The following is a 27,231-nucleotide window of genomic DNA, read 5'->3' on the forward strand; positions in this document are numbered from 1 at the left end:
CATTGATCTGGATTTCTGTTTTTGTGCCAGTACCATACTGTCTTGATTACTGCAGCTTTGTAGTATAGTCTGAAATCAGGGAGTCTGATTCCTCCAGCTCCATTTTTTTCCCCTCAAGATTGCTTTGGCTATTCGGAGTCATTTATGTCTGCATACAAATTAAAAAATTTTTTTTGTTCTAGTTCTGTAAAAAATGCCATTGGTAATTTGATAGGGATTGCATTGAATCTGTAGATTGCTTTGATTAGTATAGCCATTTTCACAATATTGATTCTTCTAATCCAAGAACATGATATATCTCTCCATTTGTTTGTGTCATCTTTGATTTCTTTCATCAGTATCTTATAGTTTTCTGAGTACAGATCTTTTACCTCCTTAGGTAGGTTTATTCCTAGGTATTTTATTCTTTTTGTTGCAGTGGTGAATGGAATTTTTTTCTTAATTTCTCTTCCTGATCTTTTGTTGTTAGTGTATAGGAATGCCAGAGATTTCTGGTCATTAATTTTGTATCCTGCAACTTTACCAAATTCATTGATTAACTCTAGTAGTTTTCTGGTGGCCTCTTTAGGATTCTCTATGTATAGTATCATGTCATCTGCAAACAGTGACAGTTTTACTTCTCTTTTCCAATTTGGATTCCTTTTATTTCTTTTTCTTCTCTGGTTGCTGTGGCTAGGACTTCCAAAACTATGTTGAATAATAATGGTGAGAGTGGACAACCTTATCTTTTTCCTGATCTTAGAGGAAATGCTTTCAGTTTTTCACCCCTGAGAATGATGTTTGCTGTGGGTTTGTCATATACAGCCTTTATTATGTTGAGGTAGGTTACCTCTGTGCATACTTTCTGGAGAGTCTTCCTCATAAATGGGTGTTGAATTTTGTCAAAACTTACTCTGTATCTATTGATATGATCATATGGTTTTTATTTTTTGTTAATGTGGTGTATTTTAACAAATTTTAACACCAATTTGTTAATGTGGTGTATCTTGATTGATTTGTGCATATTGTGCATATTGAAGAATGCTTGCATCCCTGGGATAAATCCCACTTGAGCCTGCTGTATGATCCTTTTAATGTGTTGTTGGATTCTGTTTGCTAGTATATTGTTGAGGATTTTTGCATCTATAGTCATCTGTGATGTTGGTCTATAATTTTCAGTTTTGGAGTATCTTTGTCTGGTTTTGGTATCAGGGTGATGGTGACCTCATAGAATGAGTTTGGGATTGTTCCTTCCTCTGCAATTTTTTGGAAGAGTTTGAGGAGGATGGGTGTTAGCTCTTCTCCAAATGTTTGATAGAATTCACCTGTGAAGCCATCTTGTTCTGGACTTTTGTTTGTTGGAAGATTTTTAATCACAGTTTCAGTTTAATTACTTGTGATTGTTCTGTTCATATTTTTTACTTCTTTCTGGTTCAGTTTTGGATGGTTATACCTTTCTAAGTATTTGTCCATTTCTTCCAGGTTATCCAGAGTTGCTTGTAGTAATCTCTTATGATGCTTTGTATTTTTGTGGTCTCTGTTGTAACTTCTCCTTTTTCATTTCTAATTTTATTGATTTGAGTAATATCCCTTTTTTTCTTGATGAGTCTGGCTAAAGGTTTATCAATTTTTTTTATCTTCTCAAAGAACCAGCTTTTAGCTTTATTGATCTGTGTTATTATTTTCTTTGTTTCTATTTCATTTATTTCTGCTCTAATCTTTATGATTTCTTTCCTTCTACTAACTTTGTGTTTTGTTTTTTCTTCTTTCTCTAGTTCCTTTAGGTATAAGGTTAGATTGTTTATTTGAGATTTTTCTTGTTTCTTGAGGTAGGACTGTATTGCTATAAACTTCTCTCTTAGAACTGCTTTTGCTATATCCCATAGGTTTTGGATCATCGTGTTTTCATTGTCATTTATCTCTATTTTTTGATTTCCTCTTTGATTTCTTCAGTTGTCTCTTGGTTATTTAGTAACATATTGTTCAGCCTCCATGTGTTTGTGTTTTTTACATTTTTTTCCTTTTAATTTATATCTAATCTCATAGTGTTGTTGTCAGGAAAGATGCCTGATATGATTTCAATTTTCTTAAATTTACTGAGGCTTGACTTGTGACCCAAGATGTGATCTATCCTGGAGAATGTTCCGTGTGCACTTGAGAAGAAAGTGTAATCTGCTGTTTTCAGATACAATGTCCTATAAATATCAATTAAATCTATCTGGTCTATTGTATCATTTAAAGGTTGTGTTTCCTTATTAATTTTTTTGTCTGGATGATCTGTCCATTTGTGTAAATGGGGTGTTAAAGTCACCTGCTATTATTGTGTTACTGTTGATTTTTTCATGGTTGTTAGCATTTGCCTTATGTATTCGGGTGCTCCTATGTTGGGTTCATAAACATTTATAATTGTTATATCTTCTTCTTGGATTGATCCCTTGATCATTATGTAGTGTCCTTCCTTATCTCTTGTAACGTTCTTTATATTAAAGTCTATTTTATCTGATATGAGAATTGCTACTCCAGCTCTTTCTTTAGATTTCCATTTGCATGGAATATCTTTTTCTATCCCCTCACTTTCAGTCTGTATGTGTCCCTTGGTCTGAAGTGAGTCTCTTGTAGATAGCATATATATGGGTCTTGTTTTTGTATCCATTCTGCGAGCCTGTGTATTTTGGTTGGGACATTTAATCCATTCACATTTAAGGTAATTATTTATATGTATATTCCTATTACCATTTTCTTAATTGTTTTGGGATTGTTTTTGTAGGTCCTTTTTTTGTGTTTCTCACTTAGAGAAGTTCCTTTAGCACTCATTTTAGAGCTGGTTTGGTGGTGCTGAGTTCTCTTAGCTTTTGTTTGTCTGTAAAGCTTTTGATTTCTCTGTCAAATCAGAATGAGATCCTTTCTGGGTAGAGTAATCTTGGTTGTAGTTTCTTCCCTTTCATCACTTTAAATATATCATGCCATTCGTTTCTGGATGTGGAGTTTCTGCTGAGAAATCAGCTGTTAACCTTATGGGAGTTCCCTTGTATGTTATTTGTCAGTTTTCCTTTGTTGCTTTTCATAATTTTTCTTTATCTTTAATTTTTGTCAGTTTGATTACTCTGTGTCTCAGCACATTTCTCCTTGGGTTTATCCTGCCTTGGACTCTCTTCACTTCCTGGACTTGGGTGGCTATTTCCTTTCCCACGTTAAGGAAGTTTTTGACTATAATCTCTTCAAATATTTTCTTGGTCCTTTCTCTCTTCTCCTTCTGGGACCCCTATAATGCAAATGTTGGTGTATTTAATGTTGTCCTAGAGATCTCTTAGGCTGTCTTCATTTCTTTTCATTCTTTTATATTTATTGTGTTGCACGGCAATGAATTCCACCTTTCTGTCTTCCAGGTCACTCATCCGTTATTCTGCCTCATTTTTTCTGCTTTTGATTCCTTCAAGTGTATTTTTCATCTCATTTTTTTGTATTGTTCATGTCTGTTTGTTTGTTCTTTAATTCTTCTAGGTCTTTGTTAATCATTTCTTGTGTCTTCTTGATCTTTACCTTGATTCTTTTTCCAAGGTCCTGGATCATCTTCACTATCATTATTCTGAATTCTTTTTCTGGAAGGTTGCCTATCTCCACTTAATTTAGTGGTTTTTCTGGGGTTTTATCTTGTTCCTTCATCTGGTACATAATCCTCTGCCTTTTCATTTTGTCTGTCTTTCTATGAATGTGGTTTTCATTCCACATCCTGTGGGATTGTAGTTCTTCTTGCTTCTGCTGTCTGCTCTCTGCTTATTGGCATCATTTAAAATGTGCTTAGTCAATGGATTCTTTTTTAAATTTAAAAACAGTATTATCAAAGGGCAGATTGAAAAATAGAAAGTTGTTCTCTTTTAGTTCCCTAAACTTTTATCAGGTTCTGCAGGTTATCTCACACAGCTGTGCTTTATGAGAGGCAAGGAACTGTATTTATTCCGTAGCTTCTCTGGGGCAGTGAACTCTGAGCTCTTGCCAAGAATTAGCATAAGTAACCATCACATTCCCGATTGTCAGGCACTTTTCAGTCTCCAAGTCACCCTCAAAGGAGGCATAACACAGACCAGCCTATAGTGCTACCACCTATTTCAGTTCTGTGCTTGCTGCCCTACGTATCACTTTAAAATGCAACTATCTCTTTTAATATTTGACGATTAATGCCTGCTTCTTCCTTTCTCATTAAATTATCCCTCCACCCACCCCCACACCAAGGTGGGTCTCTGTGGATTGCAGACCAGTTTCCAAGAACCTTAGAACTGAAAACCTTTCACTTTCTACCCTGTGTCCTCTCCTTTTTTATTTGCTGTGGTCTCTGTGGCTGAGAACTGTTTCTGGAGCAGTGCAGGCTAACAGCCAAGCCTTAGTGTGCTTCTTTCTTCAGGTTTCACCTAAGTAGATCTCAATATCATGCTGGCCTCAGGAATAGAGGCTCCTTAGAATACTTTGCTGCCTTCCCACCTGTCTTTAATGGTAACTAGAAATAGATTTAATGATCTCTAGGTGCATCTATAACCATCCTCAAACAACCTGGATTTCAATTATTCAGCTTACTGTGGCCAGAGACCAGGACTCACCTTTCTCAGGGAAATGTAAGTTCTACTTATTCCCTATTTCCTCTCCATTTGGGCTCTTTACTGCCCTACCTGTCCCCTGCCTGCCACCATCAAATCAGGAGAATCTTTGGCTGTCATGGTGTCATGGTAGGAAATCTATCTCTAACTTTCTGTTTTCAAATCCATTCACACTCAGTTTTGCCTTTAGAATCCCAAGTGGCTTTTTTTGCTGTAAAATTATTTTCATTGAGCAATGAATGTCTCACAATGTGTGCATGAATGGTGAAAAGGCCACAGTCTTACAAAAGAAAAAGAAAGAAAAAGCTTAAAAGATGGAAACTTCTGCTGATATTTCAAAATATTGTGCCACCATATACATATTGACATAAATACCGACTGAACAAGGTGTTTTGGTGTAAATGATATCTTTTATTATCTTTAAGTAGAAACCCGCTTAGAAGATATAAAAGCCCATGCTTTACTTTTTATGTTCCTTAACCTCAAATAAAATGGAAGTTGATTTGGGTGGAGATTAAACATAATAAATACTTTCCTACCCATAAATGAGTTCCATTTAAAAGAAATATTTTTTATCAAATTATCCCATTATACACTTGAAATATCTTACAGTTTCATCTCTCAATTATACCTCAGTTATGCTGAAAAATATGATTTGTTTTTCAGGAGCACTTTTGTATCGGTGAATGTAAATTATGATTTAAATCTGGCACAGTGACTGTTACGTGTTGTTTGAAATACAGGCAAGGGATAAGCACGTACTTCATAGAGTTTACAAAATGCAAATGGGTATGGTCTCAGGTCGTCTTGGCCTGCAGTGGCTTGAGGCAGGATTTCGGTTCCTGGCCAGAGATTGAAGTCAGGCTGCAACACTGAGAGCACTGAATCCTAGCCACTAGACCACCAGGGACCAGCGGCCAGTGACAAGGCCTTGGTAGTCATCTTCCAGAGCAGATGGAATGTTGTTGTAGTTAGAGACCAGGGTGACTGTTAACGGCAGGTGGCATGTCAAATATATCATGACATTTGGTTAGTAAAAACAAAGATGTTTCTAATAAAATTTTCATATCAAAGCTCTAAAAGCAGATACTCTAATTTGAATAACTTTGTAATATGTTTCTGGATGACCAGTAGCAGAAAGTTATTTTTTAGTAGTTAACAGTTTTCCTGAGCTACAATCAGCAGAGTCCCTACTGTCTAATAAAAACATGCCAAGTTCTTTGAGGTTATTTTGGTAAGTTACTTAAGTTCTCTCAGCCTGAATTTGTTTATTCATTAAATGTATATAAGACCTGGTTCTGTAAGCACACAGTAATCACCTGTTTTTCAATAAGTAAGTGCACACCTACCTTATTAATAGGTAGGGTGTTTTTTTAAAATTAATTAATTAATTTATTTATTTTTGGCTGTGTTGGGTCTTCGTTGCTGTGCACGGGCTTTCGCTAGTTGTGGCGAGCAGGGGCTACTCTTCGTTGCAGTGTGTGGGCTTCTCATTACGGTGGCTTCTTGTTGCGGAGCATGGGCTCTAGGTGCGCAGGCTTCAGTAGTTGTGGCATGCAGGTTCAGTAGTTGTGGCTTGCTGGCTCTAGAGCTCAGGCTTAGTAGTCTAGGCACACAAGCTTAGCTGCTCCATGGCATGTGGGATCTTCCTGGACCAGGGATCAAACCTGTGTCCCCTGCATTGGCAGGCAGATTCTTAACCACTGCACCACCAGAGAAGTCCCAATAGGTAGGTATTTAAAAGATAAAGTGAGATAAAATGACATCATATAAGCAAAGGTTACATCATGCACTTGGCATTCATTAAGCACTAACCACTTGAGCTTCTTTCTCTCTTTTTCACAAAGTGTCTTCACATCAAATACCTCATTTAGACCAGACAATTTCCAGTTTTTATTTAGGATACATGTTACCTTCATTTTCCAACAAAGCACTGAGATTCAGAGAAACTAATTGGCTTTACAGTGTCCATGTGGCAAGTTCATGTCTGAACCTTGAGTAAATATTCAGATCTTCAAGGTTGTTTCAGGGCCTAATTTCCAGCCCTGTTTCCACTACTATCCATCTGCTTCCACTTTTGGGGTCTGGTTTTCTCCTCTATAAATTGAAGGAGTTGAAGTTGTTGGGTATGGTATCAACTAATATACGGCACAATCAACCACATAATCTCAGTATCCCACAGCAATAGGCATTTACCTAGTTCACAGATCTGTAGGTCACCTGAGGGTCTCCTAGGCTGGGTACATCCCTGGCTGGCTCAGCCCTATAGGTCTCTAATCCTTCTCCTCAGCTAGCCCAGGCTTACTCTCCTGCTCTGACAGATGTGAATGAGAGCAGGCACAATAGCACAAACTATTTTCTATTAACATTCCATTAACCCAAGCAGATCATGTGGCAAACCTGAAAACAAGGGGTAGGGAAGTATCTTCTGTCTCTTTCCTGGTAGAAGGTACTGCCAGGTCGTATGTGAAGGATGTGGATAAGGGCAGGGTAAAGAACTGAGGACATTAATGCCGTGTATTTCAACTGCTAAGATTGCTTTTAGCTCTAGCATGTTGTGATTTTTCCTCCAATTTACATTTACTGTTTCCTCATTTACTTTCTTAATGTTTTAAAAGTTGCCTAAGGCAAATAGGATTTCACGGAAGGGCAGAAAACTCAGGTCATCTTGCCATTCTGTGTTTTTTTTATATGTTAATCTTGCTGCTTCCTGAACATATTGTTCCAGAAGGAGATATTAAAGGACAATCTCATAGGAGGTTGCAGCACTACATTCTCTTCATTGTAAATATGGTTTCAGGGTTCACATAGATGCAGGCCTTTTGTTTAAACAGAAACGAATGAAATAATTAATCCTTTCTAGATGCAGAATATAGGGATTTTGATCTGAAAAGAGTGTGAAGAGGTTATGGGTGGGGGAAAGGAGATGTGGGGGAAGATGCAGGCTCATTTCTGCCGATCACTGCAGACTTCTGCTTGGATCCATAGGGATTGCCATATTCAGTTCCAAAGTTCAGCCTCCTTTCTTTTCACTCAGCATCTGTCATCAATCTGCCTATCTTCTGAAGATACATTTCTTCCCTATTTCTAACTATTCTATCTTTGAGCTTTTGTTTATTTTTTATATTTTTTAAAAGTATAGAAATACAGTGTACTCTTCAAAAACCTTTGAGCAATGCAGAAATACATATGGGAGAGTATTAAATTTATTCTTTGATTGATGTTGTTAGAAATAGTCACTTGGGCTTATTTACTCTTAAGGAAATTTACTGACAACCTACATAGGGAAACAGATGAAAAATAGCAAATATTGGAAAGGCATAAATATTTAAGATTCCAATGTTGGGAGCTGGAGGAAGTGGGGGGCGGGTCACTAGCTTGAGCCTATGCTGTATTCATCCCAGCATTCAGGCATGTCTGGAAAACTAATGGTTTAGGGCAGGTATTTATCAATTTATGTGGGAGAATGAGGAGACTTCTAATAAAGAATTAATTATAAGGCCAGCTAGCTGAAGCAGACAGGTCAGTGATATAGAGAAAGTATTACAATTATAGTAAAGTAATTTCTCTCACATTAGCTTCCTTCCCAACATGACAAAATCATAAGGCAGTAGAATTGTAGGAAAAAAGAAGAGCAAGAACTAAAGAGACTTAGAGTTTAAAGCATCAGTGAATTTGTAGAATTTGTGTGGGGAAATTCAGTAGCAAGTGGAGTCACAGGCTTTTGTGTAGGAATCAGTAACTGAACCTTGCATGTATAGCTGCAATGTGGCCATTGGCATCTCAGGAGCTGGGATCACCATCCATACTCACAGTACTTACAATGCTTGAGGAGCTTAGGGGTGATCCAGACACAGCACTGTCACCAATGTTTGAAACTACCAGCACTAATTGTGATTTGAGAAAATCACCCCTTGTATCCGTAATCACCAACAAGTGAAACTTTGAGGTGGATCAAATTATTGGTTTCTGCCAGTTGATAAATTGAAGGGAGGGCCCACTGAGGGAGGAGCTAAAACTGTCTTTGTAGGGCTCCCAGATACTTGGAAATCTGCGAATAAGGGATAAGAAGACATGATAAATCTCTTTTTATTGCTTTAACCTTAGTGGGAAAATGGTAGGTTGTATCTGAATGGACCCAAGTAGAAATTAAGATTGCACTGGGTGGTTCTCACTTCCCCTGTTCTTAGAGAGGTCAATGGTGATAAAAAAAATTCAACTTTTCTATCTTCACAGAGCTTATTATGCAATGCCAGAACAAAATTTTAAAATAGAACAATTTGACATACCTCCAAGGAGAATGATAAACTTCAATTTGGATGCCAAAGTCAAACAGGGAATAGATTAGGATGAAGGAATGACAAATAATATCACTCTTTTCCTATTCAGCATGTGGACAGGCTAATTCGCAAGATGGAACATTTTTACTTGATGAGACCATGGGGAAGACTTCTCTGAAAATGATTATGTTTTCATTCTGGATTGCTGGGGAAATAAGCCAGCTGGAACAAGTCCACTCAACGCTTCCTAGTGGAAGGGCTGTATCCAAAAGTTTCCATGGTAATAGTGACCTTCATTTCTTTGAAAGAAGATTGCAACTTCTTATAGAACCCATTGTTTTCAGGTGTTAGTCAGCTATCATTCCCATAAAGCTCCTATAAAAACCAAGCACTAAAATCTTGGTGTCCGTGCAGTTTACGTATCCTTTAACTGATAAGCAATAATGAAAAGTATTGGAGGATTGGGGTCCGTTCACCGAAATAGAAACACACACTTTGTTCCAGCAAATCTCCCAGGCGCCAGCACTGTTCTTTGTGGAATAATTGGAAGATGGAGGATGATTGCCTTCTCTTATAAGCTCTATAACTTTGTACATTTCCCCTTTTCCCAGTTAAGTCATTTATTAATCCATACTGTAGGACTTATGGAATTTGCCCCAAGACCTAGTGTAAGACAAATGGTCACCAAAAGCAGCAGCATCTTGCACAATATTGAGGAAAGATCCCTAGTAAGGTAATCATCATTGCTAGGCTATCTGTTAGCCATTTCTCTGGCTTTTTGTGTTAAGAGACTTCTTAGTGTGTTTGGATGGTGATATGTCCATCACCAGGGAATGAGCTGTATTGGTCTGTGCCAACCATAGCAATTCCATGCTCCTTTGCTAACAGTCATGGAAGCCCATGGTAGCTAAAAAGGAGTCTCACTGGAGTGCTTTTTATTAAGGTTTATCTTAAGAATAAAAGAAAGGATGGTATAAGATAAAGGCCGTATATGGCATCATCTACTTCCTTCCTGCTTGGTGTGCTGTTAAGAATATGATAGTTGGTACTACACCAGCTATGCTTTGCTCAGAAAACCCATCACTAACACCTGATAATGGTAAAATAGAAACTGAAAAGAATCTAGGTTCCAATTGTTCAACCACTAAACCAAAGTTTATTGTGGACTTCTTTTTTTTTATATGGAATAAAGAAATATAATTCTTGATTAAACCACCTTAGTCAAATATCCTTTAACTTGTAACTGAGAGACTCTAACTGAAATAGCTGCCTTACAACAAAGATGACCCATCAAGTGACTACAGTTTTAGAAAAAAAGATTACTGTATAGGAGCCTTTATCCCATATTTAGGAACTGGATTTGAAAATTTGGAGTAGAGAAAAAAGAGAAAATGAGGAATTTAGAGCAATTGTGAAGGTTTATTTTTCCCCAAATAGTCTTGAAAATAATAAAGGAAGTGATAGTGAGTCAAGTGGTACCTTATTATTTCCTTCTTGCCTCTGTTATAAGAGAAATAGCTGAAACATTTTATTTTATTATTTTATTTTATTTATATTTTGGGGGGCCTGATTCATAATTTAATAGGTGTGATGGTCTGGGTCCCTTATTTCTGCTGCTCATGGGCCCACTGCTCTGGGGTCAGGGTTTTCTGCTCAAAAGCATGGATGTGCAGGAGCTCTTCTGCTAGGCAAGTGTTCACAAGCCGGTGTCTCTGAAGCAGTGGCTTCCCCTCGAACTTGGCTGACACCACGAGGACTTGGAAGCTGGACATGCAATGTGGGAGTTGTGTCCTCCACTTCCACGTGCTCTGCCTCCAGGTCCCACTGCAGCTTCTCCGGGAGGTACTCAATGCTGAGTTCCATCGTGGCAGCCCGGTGTGGGGGGAGTGCAGCCCAGCTTGGACCTCTGCCACACTGCTTCCACCCTTACTAGCTGAGACATTTTTTAAAAATTCATGCTTTATAATCTGGAATTGCATTTATACCAGAGGAGTGATTCAGCAATGCAAAGGGCAATGGGTATGAGTTAGATGGGTCTTGTGTTTATAGTATCACTGGGCTAAAATCAAGTTGTCAGCCACTGATGTGATCTCTTTAGAAGCTAGAGGTCCTCTTACAAGATGAGTCAGATATTGGCAGAATTCATTACCTTGTGGTTGTAGGGCTGAGGTTATCATTTTCTTCCTGGCTGACAGCTGGAAGTTGCAGTCAACTCCAAGAGGTCACCTACTTATTATCTTTGCACAACATAGCAATTTACTTTTTCAAAGCCAACAGAAGTACATCTCTCTGACATCTATACCCTCTTTTAAGAGCTTGCCCACTTACTTAGGATAATATCCCCTTTGATTAAATAAAAATCAGCTGATTATGTCACTTAATTACATCTGTAAAATATGATTTTTTTTTTTTTTTTTTGCGGAGTGTGGGCCTCTCACTGATGAGGCCTCTCACATTGTGGAGCACAGGCTCCGGACGTGCAGGCCCAGTGGCCATGGCTCACGGGCCCAGCCGCCTTGCAGCATGTGGGATCTTCCTGGACCGGGACACGAACCCATGTTCCCTGCATCGGCAGGCAGACTCTCAACCACTGCACCACCAGGGAAGCCCAAAATATGATTATTTTACCATATAATGGAACCTAACTATGGGAATGCATCGTGTTTATAGGTCTCACGCACATTCAACCACAAAACCATATAGGGCGTGTACAGAATGAACCAGAATTCTTGGAGACCATCTTAGAATTCTGTCTACCACAATGTTGTCTTTATTATGTAGGTGAAGAAACTGAGGCTCAGAGAATTAAGTAATTTGCTCAAGTTACATAATCAGTAAATGCAGGACTATGATTAGAACTTCAGTCTCTCTGATTCTCAAGCCTATATTTCTGTTTGTAGCTTCTGCTGAAGGAATTTGTAAACATCTAGCTGAACTTTTATAAAGAAACATTTCCTATAATTATCAATTCCATTAATAAATCCAGAAATAAAACATGTCAATATGCTTTTTATTTAGCATATTGTCTTTTTTATCTTTATTTTACATAGATCTATTTTTAGGCTTTTATAGTTTCCTTTATGAATTCATTATTTTAATGCAATTTTTAACAGAAGTTAGCTTTCTCAATTGTGAATTCTAATGGCAATAGACTTTCAAAAGCTTATATCTCATACTTTAAGTATTATATAATTGATTAACCTTCAATATAAGATTTATTCTCAATTTTTAAGAAAAGTTGACTATATTTGTCCAAATGAGAAGTAAGGTAATTAACAGTGATTATCAAACAGGGCTGGATTGAAATTACAGTGTTATCACTTACTAATTATGTTGCCTTGCCAGGTAAGTTACTTTTCTGGCCTAATTTCTTCTAATTTGTTTATTTTTGACGCAAAGAATTTATTAGGGTCAAAAATAAAAAATGTTAGATACTAAAGTGGTAAGGACAGATTTTAATCAGCAATAGGGAAATACGGAAGAGACTAGTGTGAATTGAACTCAACTTTGATTTGTACAGAGGTGACCCATCATTCTAAAGGGAGAATGAGGGAATAAGGAGGGAGGTGGGCAGGGTTCAGTAGAGCCAGAGAAGTGTAAAATTACAAAGAGCAGGAAGCGGGGGTTGGTCTATATAAAACCAATATGGTTTTGCTAACTGGAGTTTATAGAAGTTAGGCTCCTATCCTCCCATGGAGACTGGGAGACAGGGGCCCTATCTTCAGGTATTGGCTGGAACAAACTAAATTCTGTTGGCAGCTTTGAGTTTTTGCAGGCATGAACTATTAGTGGAACCAGGATCATCTTAAGGATGTGGCCTTCAGCTGTTAGAAACTATGCTGGTATTCAAGTCTTTATAGATCAAGGTTGAGGTCTAGTTGAGAAAGGGGTCAGAGGAGCCTAGCTAGAGTTTGTTCAAGGAGAGAATAATGTACCTAAATGTCTGACACAGATAAGCTACCTCAAATATTAGCTATTTTAAATCACACTTGCCATTTTTACTTTATTAGCAATTAAATTTTATTTTGTAATTTTAAGGGGTTTTTTGCAATTATAAGCAATTAAAATTTCAATTAAAAGCAATTTTACATTTTAATTTTATTAGCAAGACACAGTACAAAAGAAGACTTTACTATAATAAGGACACAAAATATAAAAACAAAAACACACTAGGCCAATTGACAAATATTTTTCTGCTTTTGAGTTGAAAAGAAAAGATAAAAATAAATTAATTTAATAGATACTTCCCAAGTATAGCTTTCTTACTCCACAAGCCTTTATAATTGTGATGACTATAATAGTAATTCTTTCCATTATTTTATTAATGGTATTCATTTTGATTGATTTGTATTTTTTTTTTATTCATAAAATCTTCCAGTTGCTCTGCTGCTTTTTAAAATGACTGTTCTTTTTGAAATAGTTGGTACCTTAAATAGGCCAATCTTTACAGAATTAAAAGCCCTGTATGTTTTAAGAAAAATGCCATCATTTTAATGCAGCAAAGGGAAAAAAATATCATTGAATTCTGGTCTCAAAAACAACATGTGATGATGAGCAGTGCTGAGCAGATCATTGCATTCCTCCTCTTGCTCTCTATCACAAAATAATAACTTGCCAGGAGGCTGTGGCAGTTATTAATGTTTCATTTTGTTCCTAGATCCAAATTAAACCCCTGAAAAATATAAAACTATGAAGCTAAAGTTGAAATTCAAACATATAATCATATAATATATTTTTAGCATTATTTTAATACTTGCTTTAATATCTTAAACACAAGGAAAGCTCTTCAAGAATGAATTTGTACCTTTTCAGTAGAATCATATTATTACAGAATAAATCATCCATTTATTTTTCTGGAGGGACTTTGGGTCATCTAGCTGAACTTCTCTTTTTACAGGTGAAGAAACTAAAGGGAGCAAAGGTTAAGTGCTTTACTTAAGGCCAGCCAGCCTCTCTGAGCTATGTTTTGTAGTTCCCAGTCCCCTCCTGTTCTTGCCCTCCCTACTGGGATATCTATCACTCACTCTTCTTTTTCTTACCTGATTTGTTTGTTTGTTTGTTTGTTTCTCCATCTTAGCTTTTTTCCTCTGTATTTTCTGAGGAAAGAAACCAACAATGTTTACTACAGTAAACATTTAGACTGCAAGAATTTCAAATGCAGAGGAAATGCCTCGAGACATAGAGCCTAGGGTATTGAGCAAGTCACATTGCAGAAGTGCATTTTCTGCAGAAGGTCTAAGCATAAATGCTAGAAAGCAGTGCTTGCATTAAATGTGAAAAGTAAGTCAAGTCACAATGCTTTTGAGCCCCTCACAGTTCTTCCTGTTTCTGAACTTCTCTTTCCAATTCTTCTTCCACAGGACAACCAATTAGCTTTCAAACATAATATATTGAGGGTATACTATTTTAAAAATCCTAACAGATTTCCAATGTTTCTTATACATAAAACAAAAGAAAACAAAAACAAACCTCACAAACGTATCCACTGAGCACTGAAGTCCTTTTGGGTTACTATCTCTATTTTCAGGCTTGTCTCACATCTTTGGCTTTCTCAGTTTCACAGTAAAGCCACCAGTTTCCTTGCCATTCCCTGGCAGCTGTTCCCTTTTCCAAAGGGAACTTTGTATATTTTCCTTTTCTACTTGCTGAGATCTTATGTATCTATTCATCCTTTAGCTTTCCTTTTCTTGAATTTGGATTGAGTTCTTTCTTTGACCTTCCTCCCTTCTCCAATGATTTTTTAAAAATCTACATATTAATTATTTTCTAATTATGGCTATCCTTAATTTTTTCTTTTTCTTTTTCAGAATTGCTAGTATGAAAGTTGAAATACAAAATAGTATTTATAACATATGATTCAGTATAAAGAATAAAAATACAAACACCCTTTTATTCACTATCTACCTTAAGGAACAAAGAAACAGAAAATAATCCAAAACGTTGAGGTTTCTGAGGGTTCATTCCAGATCCCATCCTTCTCCTCTACTCACAGTGAAAAAAAATCACTAAGTGTATTAACTAATACTTTTTGAAAAATTTACCACATAAGGTTGTACCTCTAAACAGAATATTCTTTGGTTTTGCACAGTTTTGAAGTTCACAAAAATGGAATCATGTTGTATCTCCTTTTTTTTAATTGTTATATAGATTGTTTTCATTTATTGTATATGTATTAGGTACACAGTTTAAAAGGAATAAAAACCCTACTCTCTAGAACATAAGACAATAAATAGAACAAAGATTGGCACTATTATACAAATGGAATTAGTGAACATAAATATGTGATTTTCAACCACATTCATATTAGGCAGTTTTAAAACTATCTAATCTTTTACAATGACTAAATCCTTACTTGAAACTGTAGAGTTGGTCAAGGATGTATGCCATTTAAGTATTAGTTCAGAGACTTAACAAAACAATTTTACTGGTGGTATTTATTGTGGGGAGCAGAGACCTACTTACTGTGTATGACTATCATGTTTTAGGAAACATGATGAAGTTTTTATATTACAAGGAAGAAATCAATTTTAAGTATTAGTTATTTTAGAAATACTACCTAAACTAGGATGACATTTATGAAATATTATATATTCCTTCTCTAACTCCCTTCTATTAGTCTATAAACTGTATCAAACGAAGCAATGGAAGTTAAAATTTTTAACATTTTAGATAGTCAAGTTAGAAAAGGAACTAAAGAAAGGAACTCAGATTTAAAGTTCTGAATGCCCACTAGGTTTGGCACATTTTCTTTCTTCCAACAAAGTATCTTCTCTTAGAAATGGAGTATTTAGTTAACTATCCCGCTCGGGGACCTTGGCTACAATAAAAAAGAGGCCAAGAGACCACAGATGCAGACTCACTGGCTTTGCTGGAGAGTGACAATGAAGAACTAGGGGTAAGAGTCCCAGGGACACAGGAGACCACAGCAGTCTGGGCTACTAGAATTGGGTGACAAAACAAGCGAACTCTGTCTTCACAAAATTTACCTGTGTTCGAGAAAAAGTCACTCTATTGAGATTGACAAGGTAGGATTAGCTTTCTGAATCACAGAAGGCAACACCTGCTTTAGAGTGGACATTAGTAAGAGTGCTGACTGCTGTGAATACTTAGGTACTTGGCAACTCCTGACCTAAGGGACATGCAAAGCCACAACAAAACAACCAACCAAATGCCCTCGGAATAATACAACCCCACTCCTACCAGAGCTTCATTTCTTTTCTGTCGTGTCACTCTCTGAGTACATGCCGCACACAAAAGTGTCAGTTTCACTTCACAGCTCTGTTAACTGTTCCAGTGAAGACACACAAGGATAATGGTCTTTTAACGTATCTGGCAATTTAGAAGTCTTCTCTTGAAGACGTTGAGAACGTCTAACTGGTGTGAGAAAGTTTAGCTCTTTAAATGCAGAATTGGTTTCGTTAAACTGCATCTTCTTTTTCACACTTTGCAAGTATGGAGAAGTAGACACATTATATTTAATTAAGCAACCTGCCTTAGTTTCTCTATTGGGGGTTTTAATATCACTGGTTGGATCTTTTGTTTTGTCATCTTGCTCTTTTTCACAACCTTGAAATAACACATTCCTAGGATGCTTATTTTCTATTTCTGGTTTTTCTGACCCCAGATTAACACTTATATCATCAATGGTGGCTTCTTGGATTTGTTCCTTGGTTGCACAAGCCTCCTCAACATTTTCTCCAAATTTAACTTTTTCTTGACTCTTCATTGTCAGAATGTCAACAATGGCATGTTGCCTATCTTCAGTAGGCTGAGCTCCTGCCAGAATGGCCTTCTCATAGATTGCGAACATATTTTCAATAGACTTGTAAGTGGTGCAATATGCACAAGGCATATCCAATATTTAACACGTTTTTTGGCATATGGAATATTTTTAATCATGTCATTCAATGTAACCAATACTTCTTCTTTTGGACATCCCTCATTAATCAGGTGTAGGCATTCAGAAAATGTCTTGTTTACTTTTTCAGTAAACAATCGTTGTTCATCTTCTTCTGCCATGGTAGTCCAGAAGGACCCAACTAGTTTTTCATTTTGTGCTTCGGGCTCAGGCTGGGTAACCACTGAGCTCGGAGGCCTTTTCATCACTCTTCCTTTGCCAGCTTTCCACTCACTCAGACGAGCCTTTCTCTCCTCTGCAGTTTCTCTGGGCTGAGTCCATCTACTATCAATAGCTGCTTTCACCATGGTATGTCTGTGGTGGTCAATGCTTTTTGACTTTTCTATCAGTTTAGTATTAGAAGACAAAGCAGGTCTGGCTACCATTTCAGATGTCATGCTTCTTGATAGTGCCTTATTTCTTTTTATGTCCTGAGAAGAACTGGTTTTGATAATAGATGAAAGTGTATTTAACTGTAGTAATTCTTTCTCTCGAGGCCCTTTCCAAACTGTAACGCTGGCAGACTGATGCCTTGTTTCATGGCATCCTGGTTATTGCTGTGGTGACTGCTAATAGAAGGTTGTACAAGTTGACTGCTCTGAGATGTAGTGCTCACAAATTTAGTGGCAGTCGTCATATGTGAGGCTCTATCACTTTTCACTGGTACACTGCTGGCATCTACAGGCTGAGACTTTGTGGCTTTAGAGACAGTAGCTGAAAGTTTCTTCATTGTTGCAGAACTCTCATCTTTGACTTGTAGAGGTTTTCTAAAGGAATTAATCTTAGACTGAACAATTTGGCTATGATAAGATCCAAGCACAGGTTTCTTGGGCATTTGGGCATGTTAGCACTTGCTTTGGTTTTTCTGTAGTCATTTGTTTCTTTTTACTGTTGTTTTTAAGGTGAAATGCTTGGCTTAACATCATATGTTGACTTTGGGGGTCATCTTTAATTGGTAACAACAGCAGAGTTTGATTATTATCCTCAAAATTAGGTGTATCAATTACTGTAGTTGAATTGGTTAATTCATTAGAAGGTTTTAAAGGAATACAGTTTTTTTCCATTGTTATATTATTCTTGATCCCTGTAAGTCTACCAACATTCTCTTTATCAACCATTTTTGCCTTAAGTTTCAGAACTTTTGTCTCTTCTTCGATCTGCCCTTCAGATGTCTTCACTCTCTGGTCTCTACCATTGGACAATAACTGATTTTCCTGTTTGTATGCAAAAAGGTTTTCTTTTTAACAGATGCTTCTTGAGTTTTTGTCTTCTTTGCTCTCTGAACGCAGACTGGGCCCTCTGACTTGGGGGCAGCTGCAGGTCCTGGGGCACGGCTGGGGTGCTTATCGCAGCTCCAGGCAGGGGGATGTCTCCAGCGCAACCACCACAGACTCCCTCAAGCCACTGCAGCTGCACACTGTCCATATTGTATCTTCTAACTTGCTTTTTTTCTCTCACCATTCTGTTCCTGAGATTCATCCACTTTGATGTTAAGGCATGATTTATTTATATCAATACTGTATATTATTGTAGCATATGACTATACCACAAGTTATTTATCCATTCTCCAGCTGATATTTTTATGTGGAGTAAATAATTCTATGTCTATGTCTAATCTCCTCTGACCTGATATTGAACTTGATACAAAAATTATATGAGCATCTTAATAGATACAGGGAAAGCATTTGACAAAATTCAACATCTAGTCGCAGTAAAAACTCTTAACAAGTTAGGCATAGAAAGGACATATCTTAACATAATAAGAGCTGTCTATAACAAGCCCACAGTTAACATCATACTCAGTGGTGAAAGGTTGAAAATTTTTCCCCTAAGGTAGGGAAACCACTCTCACCACTCTTATTCAACATAATATTGGAAGTCCTAGCTAAAGCAATCAGGCAAGAAAAAAAAAAAAGTCTCAGAATTGGAAAGGAAGAAATAGAATAGTCTCTGTTTGCAGATGGCATGATTTTATAGATTAAAAAATCCTAAAGACTCAACCAAAAAACTGTTAGATCTAATCAATGAATTCAGTAGATGTTCAGGATACAAAATAACATACAACAATCAGTAGTAGAGAGGGGGAAGATGGCGGAAGAGTAAGACGCGGAGATCACCTTCCTCCCCACAGATACATCAGAAATACATCTACACGTGGAACAACTCCTACAGAACACCTACTGAACAAGGGCAGAAGACCTCAGACCTCCTAAAAGGCAAGAAACTCCCCACGTACCTGGGTAGGGCAAAAGAAAAAAGAATAAACAGAGACAAAAGGATAGGGATAGGACCTGTACCAGTGGGAGGGAGCTGTGAAGGAGGAAAGGTTTCCACACACTAGGAAGCCCCTTTGCGGGTGGAGACTGCGGGCGGCGGAGCGGGGAGCTTCGGAGCCGCGGAGGAGAGCGCAGCAACAGGGGTGCGGAGGGCAAAGCGGAGAGATTCCCGCACAGAGGATCGGTGCCGACCGGCACTCACCAGCCCGAGAGGCTTGTCTGCTCACCCGCCAGGGTGGGCGGGGGCTGGGAGCTAAGGCTCGGGCTTCACTTGGATCGCAGGGAGAGGACTGGCGGTGGGAGGGAGTCCGGGGAAAAGTCTGCACCTGCCAAGAGGCAAGAGACTTTTTCTTCCCTCTTTGTTTCCTGGTGTGCGAGGAGAGGGGATTAAGAGTGCTGCTTAAAGGAGCTCCAGAGACGGGGGCGAGCCGTGGCTAACAGTGCGGACCCCAGAGACGGGCATGAGACGCTAAGGCTGCTGCTACCACCACCAAGAAGCTTGTATGTGGCCACAAGTCACTCTACACACCTCCCTTCCGAGGAGCCCTGCCACTGCCAGGTTCCCGGGATCCAGGGACAACTTCCCCAGAAGAACGCACAGCGCGCCTCAGGCTGGTGCAACGTCCTGCTGGCCTCTGCCGCCGCAGGCTCGACCCGCATCCGCACCCCTCCCTGCCCCCGGCCTGAGTGAGCCAGAGTTCCCGAAGCAGCTGCTCCTTTAACCCCGTCCTGTCTGAGCGAAAAACAGGCGCCCTCAGGCGACCTACACGCAGAGGTGGGGCCAAATCCAAAGCTGAGGCCCCGGAGCTGTGCAAACAAAGAAGAGAAGGGAAATCTCTCCCACCAGCCTCAAGAGCAGCAGATTAAATTCCACAATCAACTTGATATGTGAGATTTTGTATGTATAGCTTTGCTTTCACCATTTGTCCTAGGGTCCTGTCCGTCCATTTATTTTTTGGGTTTTTTTCACTTAAAAATTTTTTTTCTTAATATTTTTTATTTTAATAACTTTATTTTATTTTATCTTTATTTTATTTTATCCTCTTTCTTTCTTTCTTTCTACTTTTTCTCTCTTTTATTCTGAGCCATGTGGATGAAAGGCTCTTGGTGCTGCAGCCAGGAGTCAGTGCTGTGCCTCTGACGTGGGAGAGCCTACTTCAGGGCACTGGTCCGCAAGAGACCTCCCAGCTCCATGTAATATCAAATGGCAAAAATCTCCCAGAGATTTCCATTTCAGCACCAGCACCCAGCTTCACTCAATGACCAGCAAGCTACAGTGTTGGACACCCTATGCCAAACAACTAGCAAGACAGGACCACAACCCCACCCATTAGCAGAGAGGCTGCCTAAAATCATAATAAGTCCACAGACACCCCAAAACACACCACCAGATGTGGACCTGCCCACCAGAAAGACAATATCCAGCCTCATCCACCAGAACACAGGCACTAGTCCACTCCACCAGGAAGCCTACACAACCCACAGAACCAACTTTAGCCACTGGGGACAGACACCAAAAACAACAGGAACTACAAACCTTCAGCCTGCCAAAAGGAGACCCCAAACACAGTAAGATAAGCAAAACAAGAATAAAGAAAAACACACAGCAGATGAAGGAGCAAGATAAAAACCCACCAGACCTAACAAATGAAGAGGAAATAGGCAGTCTACCTGAAAAAGAATTCAGAATAATGATAGTAAAGATGATCCAAAATCTTGGAAATAGAATAGGCAAAATGCAAGAAACATTTAACAAGGACCTAGAAGAACTAAAGATGAAACAACAATGAACAACACAATAAATGAAATTGAAAACACTCTAGAAGGGATCAATAGCAGAATAACTGAGGCAGAAGAATGGATAAGTGACCTAGAAGATAAAATAGTGGAAATAACTACTGCAGAGAAGAATAAAGAAAAAAGAATGAAAAGAACTGAGGAAAATCTCAGAGACCTCTGGGACAACATTAAATGCACCAACATTTGAATTATAGGGGTCCCAGAAGAAGAAGAGAAAAAGAAAAGGACTGAGAAAATATTTGAAGAGATTATAGTTGAAAACTTCCCTAGAAGTTTTCAAACTAGAAAGCTTCTGCACAGCAAATCATCAACAAAGTGAAAAGACAACCTATGGAATGGGAAAAAAATATATGTAAACCATATATCTGATTAGAGAATAATACCCCAAATATATAAAGAACTCATACAAATCAGTAGCAAATAAACCAACCAATTAAAAAATGAGCAAAGAACCTGAATAGACATTTCTCCAAAGAAGATATAAGAAAGGCCAGCAGGCACATGGAAAAATGCTCAACATTACTAGTAAGTAAGGAAATGCATATTAAAAGCACAATAGAACATCACCTCACACTTGTTAGAATAGCAATCATAAAAAAGAAAAGAGATAACAAGTGCTGGTATGGATGAGGAGAAAAGGGTTTTGTGGGATTATAGATTGGTATAGCCTCTGCAAAACAATATGGATGATCCTCAAAAAATTAAAAATATAATTGTCATGTTATCCATCAATTCCACTTCTGAGAATATATATGAAGAAAATAAAAACTCTAACTCAAAAGATATCTTTCCTCCCATATTCATAGCAGCATTATTTACAATAGCCAAGAGATGGAAACAAACTAAGGTGTACATCTATACATAAAATGAATAAAGAAGTTTGCATTTCTCTAATAATTAGTGACATTGAGCATCTTTTCATGTGCCTGTTGGCCATCTGTATGTCTTCTTTGTCTATTTAGGTCTTCTGCCAATTTTTTTATTTTTAAAAAATTTTATTAAGCTGTATGAACTGTTTGTATATTTTGAAATTTAATCCCTTGTCAGTAGCATCATTTGCAAATATTTTCTCCCATTCTGTGGGTTGTCTTTTCATTTTGTTTATGGTTTTCTTTGTTGTGGAAAAGCTTTTAAGTTTAATTTGGTTCCATTTGGTTATTTTTGTTTTTGTTTCCATTACTCTAGGAGAGGGATCCAAAAAAGTATTGCTGTGATTTATGTCAAAGAGTGTTCTGCCTGTGTTTTCCCCTAGGAGTTTTATAGTATCTGGTGTTTCATTTAGGTCTTTAATCCATTTTGAGTTTATTTTTGTGTATCGTGTCAGGGAGTGTTCTAATTTCATTCTTTTACATATAGCTGTCCAGTTTTCCCAGCACCACTTATTGAAGAGACTATCTTTTCTCCATTGTACATTCTTGCCTCTTTTTTCATAGATTAATTGACCATAAGTTCATGGTTTTATTTCTGGGCTTTCTATCCTGGTCCATTGATTTATATGTCTCTCTTTGTGCCAGTACCATACTGTCTTGATTACTGTAGCTTTGTAGTATAGTCTGGAGTCAGGGTGCCTGACTCCTCCAGCTCCATTTTTCTTTCTCAAGATTGCTTTGGCTATTTAGGTTCTTTTGTGTTTCCATACAAATTTTTAAATTATTTGTTCTAGTTCTATGAAAAATATCATTGGTAATTTGATAGGGATTACATTGAATCCGTAGATTGCTTTTGATAGTATAGTCATTTTGACAATATTGATTCTTCTAATCCAAGAACATGGTATTTCTCTCCATCTGTTTGTATCATCTTTGATTTCTTTCATCACTATCTTATAGTTTTTTGAGTACAGGTCTTTTGTCTCCTTAGGTAGGTTTATTCCTAGGTATTTTATTCTTTTTGATACATTGGTTACTGGGATTGTTTCCTTAATTACTCTTTCTGATCTTTTGTTGTTAGTGTATGGGAATGCAAGTGATTTCTTTATTAATTTTGTATCCTGCAACTTTACCAAATTTATTGATGAGCTCTAGTAGTTTTCTGGTAACATCTTTGAAAGTTGCTATGAGAGTCAAACTTAAATGCCCCCACCATAACAATTGCAATCACAAAATGGAAGTCTTGTGAGTTGAAGGGTGTGCTAACTAACCTTATTGTGGTAATATTTTGCTATATATATATATTTATATATATATTTATATATATATTTATATATGTTTGTATGAATCATCTCATTGTATACCTTAAACTTACATAATATTTTAAGTCAATTATACCTCAATAAACCTGGAAAAAAAATTGTAGAACATATGTATTCTAGATATTTGCTATTTGCTTGTCCTTTTTCTGCCTTTCATCCTCTACAAACTCATATTTCAAATTTAGGACCAGTTTAAGTTTCCCTCAGTGAGTTCACTCTAAAAGCATCGGAGTGGTGTGTAAGTGTTACTTGTTTCACAGAGGAAATGGGGGAGAAATTTATATATTGACTTAAAAATTGTATGAGACATTTTACTTTCCCTGTATTCCTTTTTGCCTCTGCTGTCCCCAGGCACTTCTTTATGTTAGCTCAGTTTCTACACAGTGCCCAGCAACATGGTCTGTTTCCATTTCTTCCCAGAATGCCTTTCTGACCTCTTTCTCTGTTAGGCTACTCTGATCCAGTTCCTGCCTTCCAAATTGCATAACCACACAAAATTCCATTTGTTTTTCTTCCTTTAGTTTCACTTTGGAAATGCATTGATTCAGGTCTTTTTTTTGCACATACTTTAATTGCATGAACTTTAATTGAAGAATATTCATGTCCATTCTAAGAAAATGCCAACCCTAAAAAAGAAAATCCTGAACACAGTACTTTTAGTTTAGTTTTTTTTAATTGAAATGGAACAAATTGAAAGGAAAAACTTTGTTCCAGATGTTTGAAGAAAGCATATGTGATTTTGTTGACTACAGTATAGAAAATCTCAGCAGATACAGTGAAATAAGAAAATTTATCTTTTCTTTATAAATACTTTTGAAAGAAATTCATTTCCAGGTAGCATGTAGTCATAATGAATGACTTCAAAAATATGTGCTTAAACATTAAGACTAATTTGGTATTACCAAAAGCATCATGGCCACAAATTCCCAATATGTATTTAACAGTAAGGTAGAAAATTCACAGAAAATACACATCTGACAGACTCACATACCATGCCCATAAACAGAGACACAGACCCAAACACACACATACATGCTCCACACCCCATACAAATACTTCCTTTCAACCATACTACATTGTCTCAGTTCACTCGGTTTTCTTTTTCTATCAACCCCAGTTATTTTTGAACAATTTCTATAATTCTTGCCAATATTTTCCTCTCACAGAAAGGCTCACAGGATTGACTGTGGTGTCCTGTCCTGGCTTCATTCTCTTCCTGGGTCTCGCAGGTTATCTGTGGCAAGAGTATTAATCTAACAGCCATGAGCCCTTTCACTGTGTAGTTGCATCTTTCGTGCCAGAGGCACAGGCTCTTCTCAGGCAGAATCATGAGTGTGGCCTGAGCTATCATTTGTATGTGATATTTGTCCATTTTATTTCTGTTACATTAAAAAATAGATTCAAATCAAGGATGTTTTCATTCTGTGTTTGAATATTTGTTCACTTATATCCAAGTATCCAAGTATATTCACTGTCTTTTTCTTTTTCTTTTTTTTTAAGCATACAGTGCTATAACCTGCAACAATGGCACACATAAAACTATAACTATATGTTATTCCCTTAACTAAAATGTACCAAGAATAAAGACACTACCAGCAATTTACAGGAATATAAGACTGAACTTAGTGAAGACAGAATGAACTGTGTGCACATTTACACGAGCATAGCACTCATCGTTTTGCAGCCTCTAAGAAACTGGTTGGGAAGAGAACAAACACTTTTTAGATATTAAAAGTTAATTCAAATTGAATCAGCTTCTCCAGAAGTATGAGGTGTTCACATTGGACTTCATGTTGCTTTTCACTATTTCAATAAGAGATATGTCCCTGTATGTGGCTTTACTCATAGTTCTTTCCAATTGCTATATGTATATAATTATAAATTAGTCACATTCATTTTCTAGAATTTCATATAAATGTATTGCTGGAAAGCCATCTCTCCCAAAACAAGTACCCATTATTTATCTTCCAAATTGTTTTTCAGCAAGGAGCTACTGAAGAGACTTTCTCTCTATAAATACAGAAACAGAAAGTTATTGTTTAGGTGCACCAGGCGCGCTGTATTCTCTCGACCTTATGCTATTACAGAGATACTACAGTTAGATAGTGGAACAATGCAGCTTCCAGTTTGACTAAAACATTTTAAAGAAAAGAGTATTTTTAATGAAGTAGCTATTAAAAAATTGCCATCCAATTATGGGCAAAATCCTAAGGTAATATTTGTGTTCCACAAAGGAATCTGTGATTAGGCAAATTCCTGAACTAACATTTGATATTCATCATGTCACTTAATTCTGAGCCACATTCTTACTTCTCAAGTGAGTGATGATGAAAAGAAACCAAAGTCTTTTTTTTTAATATATCCGTTAATAGTTGAATTATACACAAATTGATTTGAATTTGTCTCATCCTTAAATTATGAGTTTAGTTGAAATTTCTAGGAGTAGAATTGTTGAACATATATAATATTTGCTTGGTCACTACACCTTTTGAAAAGTTCTCTGTGGATTTGGGTGCTGGTGTACTGAACTCCTTACCATAGGCAACTTCTGATGTCTTAAGAAATGTTAAACAATTTGTGGGGCAGATGTTATTTCCACACGTGGCTTAGAAAAGCATTGTACTTCTGGCATATGGGCCTGTTCTGATTTTAAAGGAAAGGAAGGTTTTTATGATTTTATTTTTATGGACACAATTATATATCAAGGGGATCTACCACACACATTTTCACAGAGGGCATTACACAGTTTTATAGTGTGCCTTTGGCTTCCTAAAAAGTTACCAATATCACAATTACAGTAAAATTACTGTGCAATTATAACAACAGCTTCTTTAAACACTATTTGCAGATGTAAAATTGTTTTTATGAGTAATACATAACATTACTATCTCATTTTAGAAATCTATATTGAATAAAGCCCATTTGCCAATATTGTTTCATTCATATAAATTCTCTTTTGAAGAAATACATGTTTAAGTTAAAAATATTCCTCCTGCATTCATAACTAGAGGATAAAGCTCATCAATATGAACAAACTCTAAAAATAGATATTTAAATAAAAATAAAGATGAAGTACTGATTTCTACTCTTTTCATTATTATATCTGTTACTGGCTTTATATCCTGAGTTGTGTTCTGGTAATGGTGCTGGGTCAAAAAAGTTCTTACTTCAGTTTAAATACATGTGTAAAGCACATGTATTTTTCTTTTCTCTGAATACATTTTGATTGAAAAATAACATAAGAAAAACAAGCCTGCCACTCATATTTGCAAGTCCTGCTAGAAAAATACAAACAGAGGCCCACATTTCAAAATCTAAATATTTAAAAATTACAGATCTAGCTAATAAATTGCTAAATTAAAAAGTTATATTCTTTTCTCTCAACAAAAATACCTTTATACTGACAAAATGAAAACTATATGTAAAGCCTAATTTTATATGACTAAAAGTCAGCAAAATGCCAAAGATGACTGTATTGAAATATTATTTAGCATGTTGATGCTCTAGCCATATTAGTAAAAAATATAAAATGTAAAATTCACATATGTATTATAATATATAACATATTGTATGTAATTTATTTTTCTTGTCTTGTTTGGTGACTACCATTCGATATGCAGAGACCTAATCTTCCATAGTGCACTCCACCTTCTCCATCAGCTTTGCCTGGTATCCCCATGTTCAAAGCTCTTTTGGTCAGCATCTCTAGAGAGAGCAAACTTTGTTCTAGAATTCCTTTGGAGTCCAAGAGGGGTTAAAATGTTCTAGATTCAGGACTATGAAAATCTTCACCTTTGACCTCTCTTCTGGATGCTTGTCTTTAGAGGTACCCATTGGCTCCAGTTGCTGAGTTCCAAAGTTCTTAATAAATACATAGAACAAAGTTCTTAATAAATACATAGGGCAAAGTGTTCTTATGTTTTGATATGAAATAGGTTTACTTGTGTTAATTTTAAGTAATCTGCAGTTTGTTTTGATTTCATCTTCAGTCATGAGTTACTTGGAAGAGTCTTGATGTCCATTTGGTTAATTTTCAGTTACATAGAAGCAAAGGCTAGAGGTGGGTTGGTTGTGAAAGTGGTGGAGAGACATGGAGATCTTTGTTGTCCAGGTCTCTGGGTGAAAGCAAGAGGAGAGTCCACTCTTTCTCAACCACTTGATCTGGTGGAAATTTTGCCCATCAGAGCTCCTGACACCCAGTAGGTCTCCCCAAAGCCTT

The 27,231-nt window shown here is 37.0% G+C and overlaps 2 pseudogenes; both read right to left on the minus strand.

Moving 5' to 3' along the window:
• Positions 1-10,452: 10,452 nt before the first annotated feature.
• LOC103083984 (bolA-like protein 2 pseudogene) lies at positions 10,453-10,711 on the minus strand (annotated as a pseudogene).
• Positions 10,712-16,055: 5,344 nt separating this feature from the next.
• Positions 16,056-18,170, minus strand: LOC103084541 (cytoskeleton-associated protein 2 pseudogene; annotated as a pseudogene).
• Positions 18,171-27,231: the final 9,061 nt, after the last annotated feature.

This window comes from Lipotes vexillifer, unplaced genomic scaffold (genome assembly GCF_000442215.2).
Source record: "Lipotes vexillifer unplaced genomic scaffold, Lipotes_vexillifer_v1.1 scaffold915, whole genome shotgun sequence".
NCBI classification, from domain to species: Eukaryota; Metazoa; Chordata; class Mammalia; order Artiodactyla; family Lipotidae; genus Lipotes; species Lipotes vexillifer.